Source organism: Rattus norvegicus, chromosome 11 (assembly GCF_036323735.1).
Source record: "Rattus norvegicus strain BN/NHsdMcwi chromosome 11, GRCr8, whole genome shotgun sequence".
NCBI classification, from domain to species: domain Eukaryota; kingdom Metazoa; phylum Chordata; class Mammalia; order Rodentia; family Muridae; genus Rattus; species Rattus norvegicus.
Genome location: NC_086029.1, coordinates 85,208,642 through 85,218,983, shown reverse-complemented (window position 1 = coordinate 85,218,983; position 10,342 = coordinate 85,208,642). Strand labels below are relative to the sequence as shown.

Here is a 10,342-nt window from a genome sequence, read left to right as displayed (position 1 = left end):
GCAGGAAATCAGCACTAAGTAGGAAAATTAACAATTAGCACACCTTCAACAACTGGAGTAAAGGTAGACTCTTAATAAAACCATAGTATTAGTCTTTCTCAAGGCAATCATTAGCTATGAAAGAAAAATGATATCCTTGGTCCATAAGAAGAAATATTTATTTACATTCTCAATGGACTAAAAGAGGTTTAGACGTCACAATTAAAATTGTATGCTTCCAAAAATATATCATCAATGCAGTTAACTTAAAGTTTCAGATATTAATAACTTCATTAAGACTTCTGTGCTCGGTCTCTGCCCATTTCAGACTGCCTGGGTGTTTGTACAAGCTCATGGTTGGACTCTGGTACATGCACATGTATGCATGGCAAAGAAGTCTGCGTGCACAGCCTTGAATCCTTCTGGAGTCCAAAGAGTTCAGGTCCTCCAGAGACGTCTTCAAGTACTCTCCTACTTCTGGGCAGGGTGTCACTTGTGGAATGTTGAAGCCATTCTGACCACCATCTCGATAAGCCATGCTGTCAAAGAAGCGCCAGGCAGAGTCGTCCTTCCCGTCCTTCTCAAAAGCATCAGAGTGGCTCATTTCTATGCAGAACACAGCAAATAACTCCATCTTCTGACATGGGATGCAGCCATGTCTCCAGTCCCAGTCCGGCAAGTCTTTGGGACGTGATGATGGATGAAGTACGATTCAGCCTTTGGGGACAAAGGTGAACCTGGGTGCTGCAGGTCTTACAGAACTGCTGGATCTTCCCTGCTGAGATGTCCGGTCGTCATAGCATCTACACTCTGCACTCATACATTGCGAGTCCTCCACAGATGTGGCACTGCCTGGAAGTGTCTTCAAGTAAATCTGTTATATTTAATTCTGGGGAAGAAAATTTTTTTAAAAAAATAGTTTAAAGTCTTTTCCAAACCGAGGCATCTGCATAATCAAACATGATGGTGCTTCTGCAAATTTCAGGCTGCTGTTGATAAAAGACCATTCTAATAACTGCTGAATTTTGGGTACTCCGGCTTTCTCATTCTTTTCCGTAAATATTTGATAGAAGTTACAGTCTTAAACTTTTTGACCTGCTGACCTTATTTTTAACAATGGTTCAATCCTTAAAATATCATGAGTTGGGGATTTAGCTCAGTGGTAGAGTGCTTGCCTAGCAAGTGCAAGGCCCTGGGTACGGTCCTCAGCTCCGGAAAAAAAAATGTATATGTATGTATATATGTATATATATATGTATATGTATATGTATATGTATATGTATATGTATATGTATATGTATATATATATATATATATATAATGAAATGGGACATTTAGAAAATTTTCAGGTTCTTTTTCTCAGAGGTAAATCTTGATGCGGCCTCAACTTTTTCAAGTATTTTCCGCAGTTTCATAATCTTTGCGGCACACACACCTATCCATATATTCTCAGAGGACTAACTATCTCTGTCCTTAGTAGCTCTTGAGTCTCACTCTAACACTCTATATCATTCTTCTCGTTGGGTCTAAGTAATACAGTGTCCAGGGCAGAACTAAGAGCAAACAAGCAGAAAAAGTTGAGTCTAAGTAACAAGAATTGCAATGGCCCTGGCTGCCTTTCTTCTTTCCAATCACTCTCTCTAAACCTTCCTTTTCCATTTTAGGTGGAGTATTTTCTTCTGGTACTTCACTTAAGTAGCTACCAAATGCTAAAGAGCTACCTCTTTCATCTGATTGGAAACAGGTTGCGAGGATGCAAACCTATAGTCTGGTCTGCAGCGCTTCCGTTCCACGCACAGTGCCTTCTTCAGAGCACAGGTGAAATCGCGCGTGCCCCTGAAAGTTCCATCGGTACAACCTGTGCATTCATCTTCCAGTTCCAGCCCAGCTAGCACGTCACCGAGCCCTGGTGGCTGGCCAATCCAACGGATAACCTCACGGAACTGGGTGGCCTATCCTGGGCAGGCGTGCTGTTCAGCTCCCCCATCACAGACTGCACTGACAGAGAGAGTGGACTGAGAGCCATGCTGCCGTTAGTGTTGGGCATCTTTGTCAAGCTGAAGGATAAGGAGTGGAATCTGTTCTCGCTAGACAAGGAGTTCATGGGAGGAGGTTGAAGTGGAGGTGAGGAATGTTTGAAGTCTGAAGCCATCTCTGTAAGTGACTTTGCAGGGTCTTCTGCAACTTCATCAATGTACCATGGATTTTTGGACTTGGATTGTTGTTGTGAGTCAACAGATGACCCATTTAAGGTATAAAATAATTCAGATATATTTCTGCTTCCAGGGTATGAGGTAGATCCTGGAACCTTTGGCTTATTATGACTAGATGAACCTTTGTCACCGACACCTCTTGACATAAAGGCAAGTTTGGGAGGCCTCCTTTCCTGTGTCCGCACGCTATGTGGAATGATGCCGTTGATGTGCAGGAGAATTGTTCTTTCAACACTTGCAAAACTACAGAGCTGTACTCCATCAAGCCTTCATCCCAGTTGTCAATGGGGTTATCCTGCACTGTATCTCCTGGGCCGGCAAAATCACTTTCCAATCCATTGTCACCATCTTCTATGAGTTCCAGTTTGTCCAATGCAACAAACACACCCCAGTCCTCATCACACTGGAAAAGCTGTTTTCCTTTGTACACCCCATCAGTGAAACCTTGACCACGACCTTCTTTGGTAAGTCCCAAAGCGAGATTTTAGCAACCTGGCCTCCATGTTGTAAAAAGACAGCAATTCAAAGTGCCCAGCAGGAGCCACTAGTGTCAGTACTGTGATGGGATCAACCAGCCATGCTCTATTGGACTTGAGGAGTCCTGCTCTGCTAAAGGAAATCCGTGCCAGATACCATAAGCCAGTTCAGAATCCATGGCATAGGGGCTCACTGCTCAGGCACGTGGGCCCCTATGCAGCCAAACCTGCTACCTGACCATACAGCACTATTTATTCCTGTGTTCTCTCCCCCACCTCTCTCAGACCTCCTTCTCCCCCTCTGTATGTGCGTCTCTCTCTATTTCTTCCCTCTCCCTCTCTTCCTCCTTTTTAATTTTGAAATAATGCTAAACCCTCCCAGATTGCAAAAGAACAGTATCAATATTACCCGTAATGCATTCTCATCAATTTTCGCTATGATATTTTAGGTGGGATTTTTTTCATCTTGGAGTGAGTTACATAATGCAAAGATGTTAAAAGCATCATCTGTTACTTTGACCTAAATATTTCAAGAAAACAATTAGTTAAAAAATAATTAGAAAATGATTGATTATGTGGCCACTAAGCATTAATTTTTTAAAACATGTAAAGAGAAATATTCTGTGGATTAGTATGCTGGGACTGCCATAATAAAATGCCACAGATGGGGTGACTTGAATGACAAACTTTTTTTTGGTCATAGTTCTAGATATTGGACCCAAGGTCAAGGTATCAGAAGAATTTCTCTATCCTGAGGCCTGCCTCCCATTCCTTCTGTCTGTCCCTGACCATCTCCAAGTCTCTCTCTTTTCCTTAAGGACAACGGGCATACTGGGTTAGGGCTCCACTGTTATGAGCCCTGCTAACCTTATTCACATTTAAAAAAGAAGATTTTAGAGAGGCCCACCTGCCTGATGTGGGAGCCACTACAGCATACAAATATGTGATAGAGAGATGGGGGGTGGGGTGGGGGAAGAAGCAGAACCGTTTGAGAACTATGAAGAGAGGTGAGACTGGAGACAAGACTGTCAAGTGGGATAGCCTGGTGTAAGTAGCTTTGCTGCCGCCTGAGGCCATGGTGATGTCTCAGTCAGTGCCACTGAGGACCATGTCTGGATCCATGGGCATGCATCAGCAGGGTTCTGTGTTGATGTCCCTGACTTATATTACCACCAAAGGCCTTGGTCTGGGCTGTCACCTGGGACAATGTTGTTGCCCAAGGGCTGTGCGGAGCTCTCCCCACCCTTCCCCAGAGCAGTGCCAGGGAGAGTGGGTCCTGCACCTCTCCTGGGCAGCAGAGTAGCTGGCCTTGGTGGTGCATGCAGGAGTAGGCTGGCTTGAAGGCACGAGAATAAGAGAGCTGGCTCTGCCCCGTACTGGCTCTAGCACTGGGCGAGCTCACCCGAGCAGCGCTGGAGAGCTTGTCCTGGTAGTGTAGGTGTAGGAGAGCTGGTAGTCTAACCAGCTCATTAGCCTTCCAGGCCCTGATCCAGGGCTTTGAGTTGGCCCACACCACTATCCAATCTATGAATTACTGGAGCTCCTGATGGGGCTGGTCCCGAAGATCCAAAGATGCAGGACCTTTATGACACAGGGCTACAACAAGATATCCAAGAAGAGTCCCAGCGAGGATCCAGTATTTATAGTGTAGTGGACGCCAGAGGCCTGGAACCAGGACAATGACTCATGGCGATGAACATTTACAAGCAAAAATGTTTGGACAAAAGGGCATACTGTGGGACACACTGTGACATACTGCAGCTTCCACAGCAAGATTTTTTTTTTTTAATTTTCTTTTGGGTGGCAGTTGCAAGGGCAAAGGTGCATATACGAAGGGATAATGAGATGAACAGGATTGCGGTACATAATGTGAAACTCACAAAGAATAAAAAAATTACAAGAAAAAGAATAATATTTTAATGTTATATTAATGGGTGCTTTGCCTGCATACATATCTGAGTACCATATGCCTGTGGAAGACAGGAGTGAGTATTAGATCCTCCATGAACTGGAGTTACATATGGTTATGAGCTGTCGTTTGGGTGCTGGCAACTGGCTGTAAGAGCAGCCAGTCAATGAGCTCTCTCTGCAACCCCACCTTTAAAAGCTTGTCTTTAAGTATAGTTTCATTCATAGGATTCCAGCATTGGATTTTGTAGGTAATGTAATTCACCCTGTAAAACCCAATGAAGTGGAGATTTCTGATTTCTTTGGAAATTCAGTTATGTCATATGATGTTTTGCTGAGGCAGACAGGTGAAAGGATGTTTTGCTGAAGCAGACACAGGTGAGAGAACACACGGTGTGTAGAAAGAATATAAATATGACCCCCAGACAGTGGGAAGGGGCTTGGGCATTGGCTCACCTTGCTCTACCTTGGTAGTCTTTGCTGACTACGTTCTTGTATTGGTTCACCTTGCATCGTGTAGAGGATCTTCACTTGTCAAGTCCCCCAAAGAACTCTTCGGTGTATTCTAGCAACTCCTTGCTGCTCCTTGGGACTCAGGCCAATTGGCAGAGCATCACGGCTTCTTCTGGATCAAACTGCTGTTGCTGATGCATGAGTGGTGATTGCAGAGTAGCTGGACTGCTGACGATGAAGATTGGTACAGTCCCAAAGAACTGTTTCTAAAAGGGCCCACAATCCCCTTTGCCCTATTAACTTTTCTTTTCAACTACCTTTGGTGGGTGGTGGACTAGAAGGGAGGTTGAAGCATTTAAGAACCCTTATTAAAGTAGGTTGTGAAAAATCTAAGGCTACAACACAGGATATCCTAAGTTGGAAAAAAGCATAAAACCATGCTGATAGTCTAACTTTGTTTTTTTTTTAATGCACATACACACATACTCATGCACACACACACACGCGCGCGCGCGCACGCGCACACACACAATTGGTACTGGGGTTTCGAGATCAGAAAGGCATTGGGGATAAAAATAAGTAAATGGTGAGTTGGTGGTGTGGTATGGTGGTTTCAATAGGAATGGTCTTCATAGATTCATGTGTTTGAATGGTTGGCCATAGGGAGTGGCACTATTAGGAGACATGGCCTTGTCGGAGGAGGAGGCATGTCCCTGTGTGGGCGGGCTTTGAGGTCTCCTATGCTCAGACTCTGCCCAGTGCAGGAGAGAGTCTCCTCTTGGCTGTCGTCAGATCATATGTAGAACTGTCTGCTCCTCCAGAACCATGCTTCCTGCCATGATGATAATGGACTGAACCTCTGAAACTGTAAGCCAGGCCCAGTTAAATGTTTTCCTGTAGAAGAGTTGGCATGGTCATGGTGTCTCTTCACAGCAGTAAAACTCTAAGACAGGGAGAATGCTTGTCGTGAACTTGCGTTGGTACTCCACACCTCATCTTTTACTCTTACTGACATTACAAAGATAAAGCATACCCACTGAGCATTAAAATGGACATGAATATTGCAGTGGTGAGTGTATGAGATAATAATTTAGTCAAGGCTTCCTTACATTCATTGAGGGGGTATAGGGAGAATTGGGGAGAGTTGGAATTGCAGTAAGAGTTCTAGAGAACATATGCAAGTGCAAAAATAGTTTGTAGTCCTATGATGCAAAAAGTATGGCCATACTAGTGTGTGTGTGTGTGTGTGTGTGTGTGTGTGTGTGTGTGTTTGTGTGTATTGGTCTGTCACATGGGCATGGGATAGAGGTGGGAGGAAGGGCATGCTGGTTGTTGGTTGTTGGTCTATGTTATCAAAAAATCTCATTCACAAAATATTCTCCAATCTTATCACACTCATCATGGCATAAAAGGAGCTTTTTAGGCAAATTCTATTTTATCTATACGATCAAGTTATACTTAAGTCGGACACCACGGGTTTTACCTGCAAGACGTGTTGTACCTGCTTTCCACATCACTCTGGGGGAACTGCAGCTGGAGAAGGAGCTTTGTGAAGTGTGGTTAGAGGTGCTTCTCCTCAGCTTAACAGGCTCCGTTTGCTTAGCAACTCTCCTAGACTCAGGATCACACGTGGTAAGAGTCGTTTATCCCTTCTGTTATGGATGGAGCTTTGGTAATAGATACCAATATCTATTTAGTAGTCAGTATCTTTTGCCATGCAGAACAAACTCCACCCAGACTGGTGCAGAGCCCCATTTTCTCTGAGGAGCGACAGGCAACTGCCACGGATAAGCACCAAATGCATCTCAAGGCTGCCAGAAAGTTTTATTTCTAGACCCTGATTGTCTTGAGGTAGGCAGCTGGGCATTCCCTCTCAAGGAAGTTCCTGAACGGCTGTCAGGGCGAATCTGGGTGAGAGATGAAAGACTGACCTAGGGTTAAAGGCTCTACATCCGAGGCACATCTCCCGAGTTATCTAATCTGTCTGAAGAACAAGCTATCTGCAGAGGAAGCTTTATTTTATAGCTGACCCTTTAACAAAGGGGAAGCAGTGACTATTAGGAAAGGCAGTCTGTAGCCATCCTGAGGTAAAGCTGACTGGGTGAATCCTATACTTTTTAAACTCGGAAAAAGAAAGACAGCTATCTGGAAAGCCTACATAAATCATGTGCAAAAGGTGTTGTATCACTTGAGTTCTTGAACATGCACACACACACACACACACACATGCATGCACACACACAAACACACACACACACAGAAGGGAAGCGAGGGAGAAAAAAAGGGAAGTGGTGGGGGACGGGAAAAGGAGAGGGAGAAAATACATCTCAAACCCTACACTTTGGCTAGTTTCCTTCCACTGAACATCTGCCTAGAAGAAGCTCTGTCCCTGTAGTATTTGTGTAAATCTGGGAAAGGCTGTCTGCCCCCAGACTTCCATATACTGATCTGCAAAGCATATGTATAAGCCAAAAAAAAAAAAGAAAAGAAAAAGAAAACAGAAAAGAAAAAGGCATCTGGATAGACGGTAAATCCATGACGTACCATTACTCTTCATTCTTGTCTCTATAGCAAATATAATTAACTGCTTACAGCGTTTCCTCCCAACCCTCACGCAACCTTAGAATTCTGCGCAGTAATTGACCAGAATTAGCAGTGTGAGACCTATTTGCTCTGCCTGTAGTTTAGTGATGCCTGTGGACCTTTGTGTCGGGTCTCGGTAGTTAGTGACTTGGCTCCTGGAGTGCCTCTGGCACTGCGTGGCATAATCGGCATCAGCAGGACAGCACAGCCACAGTGACACCGAGATATTTGAGGGGAGGAAATCACAGGTTTCAGAGATGACACACGTGCATTCATCAAAACTAAAGGCCAGTTGCTTCCTGGGAGAAGAGCCGCAGATAAATGCATTAGATGAGTAGGTTCTACCTTTGAGTTTTTCTACAAATGCATTATTGAGCGCTTTCGTTGTCAAATAGTGAAGAACCGAGGCCGGATCTCCTAAACATGAGAGCTTAATTTCTGGTTACATTATAAAGAGGAAGGTGGGAAGAGGGTAGGTGGCCATGGCAACGATTGATAACTCCAGAACACTACTCTTCTTTAACACAGCTGTTTGCCCCTGTATTGCCAGCTCTTAATTAATTAATTAATGTGTCAGCTCCATAACCCAGCTGTGCCCCTGCTGCACATTCCATAGGATATTCTCCAGGCTGCTGCTATACAGGCCTTCCGGTGGCGCTGTTCCCACCATGTTACTCTGCGGCAAAACCCTCAGTGTCTCCTCAGTGGGCAGAGGTCCATCAGATTGTGAAATTTATAATGCCGTTCTTCAGAATCTCCAAGCTCTTACAGAGTCCAAGTAACAAACTAATGGCTTTCGTTCTTGCTTAAAACGTCTTCCAGGGCCGAGTGGTGGTGGCACAAGCCTTTAAATTCAGAGACGATGTTAGAAGTTGAAATGTAAATGCACTAGAGAATGAGGCAGAGGAGGCAGAGGCGGGTAGATCTCTGAGTTCAAGGCCAGCCTGGTCTACAGAGCTAGTTCCAGGACAGCCAGGGCTGCACAGAGAAAGACTTTCTTCCCTTTCTTAACAAGCTTTCTTCCCTTTCCTTCTTCCATGTCCTATATTTGTTTACCGGCTTCACATTCATTCTTTGACTCTAACTACACCTCTAGCTTTTTAGGGGCCATCTTGCTCACTCTTAGGCTGTGACCACGTGCATTTCATTGCTGATCGTACCTCTGCCATTCTGTGTGAAGTTGTCCAAGGCAAGGCTATCCTAGACTTGGAAGCTGAGACCGGCATGTGTGTGAGTTATTCAAATGCTCCCAGAACAACACTGAGAGAGAAGCAGGGTGAGGACAAGGAAGGAAGAAGCCAAGACATTCTGGGAGATACCAACTTCAGCCTGATTCCACAGAGTATTTGGGAATATGAAATAAATATTAAATTGCCCCGCTTGAGGCAGGGTCCCCAGGGTTTCCTAAGGCTTGATCAGTCTGTCACTGGACAAAGACCATCCCCGGAAGGACATAAACTCTGCATACTCAGCCATCTCCACAGGGAAGCAAGGCTTGTCCAGAAGGAGTCACAGATACCTGAGCATTTAAAGCAGTAGCTCTCGACCTTCCTCATGTTTAATCCTTTAACACACTTCTTCATGCCGTCGTGACCCCCAGCCCCAACCATAAAATCATTTTGTTGCAACTTGCAACTGTAATTTTGGTACAGTTAGGAATTGTAAAGGGGTCACCACCTACAGGTTGAGAACCATCGGTTTAAAGGCAAATAGTCCGCTAGAGTCAAGGAAACAATATGATGGGATCTCAAAGGAAATGGAAGAGAACCTTGTCAGATCACAACAGCATCTGCCGAAGTTCAGGCTCTATCACGCAAGGGGCTTTGCTTAGTTTCCCGTTATCACAAGCGTCTTGCACATTGGAGCCTCACTACAACACACCTATGGGGAACAGTGTCCACAGGCTTCCAAACTGAGGGACCGGCGCCAGGAAGTATTTCTGGTATTTCGTAGAGCATTTGTGACTCATGCTGTGACTCAAGGCTCGCCTCCTCCTCCACGGTCCCCCTCGGCTCTGATCTCTAAAGTAACATCACCTGTTGCCCCACTCCGTCTCCGTTACTTCATTAATCGAGCAGTCGGAGGGCAGAGCGAGTGTTTTCTCCTTCCCAGCCTGCCTAGCTCTAAGATCGATCAGCACTGCCGCGTGACTTCAGGAAAACCACAGTCCCCGTTGGCTAGAAGGACACAAGGATAATGAGACAATAACTTCCTCCCCCTGAGATTCGTCCCTCGGGAGGTACGGCACACATGCTGGAGACCTGGAGAGTAAGGACAGCAGTGGGCCTGGTGTTAACCCGGAGCATCAAAGGCAAGCCTGTGAGGGCTGCTGCAGCCCTGGCAGTGTCCACCTGTCACCTTTGTGTGCCTCACTTAAGGACTCTGTGGGTGCCACATCTGATTAATTTAAAAAGCGGCAGCTTCCCTCCTCTCTCATTATAAAGAAATCCATTGGGCCTTGTCTTGACAGGTTCAGCGCAAAATGACAGATGGGGCTGAAGGAATGGTCCCCTTCCCCCACCCAGTCAGAGTTCCTTCACTGACCTCCCTCTGAAGCTTGGAGGGCAAGTCCTCGTGGCCAGGCTGCTGCTTTGCAGAGCACCGTGTGCTTGGAGTCTTGAGGGCAATTAAGAAAATTCTCTGTTGCCCCTGCATTTCAACCTTAGCATTGTCTCTGAATCTGTTAGTCCTCGTTTGAAGATTTTGTAAGAGTGTGTTGTTTATTCAACT

The 10,342-nt window shown here is 45.3% G+C and overlaps 1 pseudogene; it reads right to left on the bottom strand.

Moving 5' to 3' along the window:
- Positions 1–253: 253 nt before the first annotated feature.
- Cyld-ps2 (CYLD lysine 63 deubiquitinase, pseudogene 2) lies at positions 254–9,195 on the bottom strand (annotated as a pseudogene).
- Positions 9,196–10,342: the final 1,147 nt, after the last annotated feature.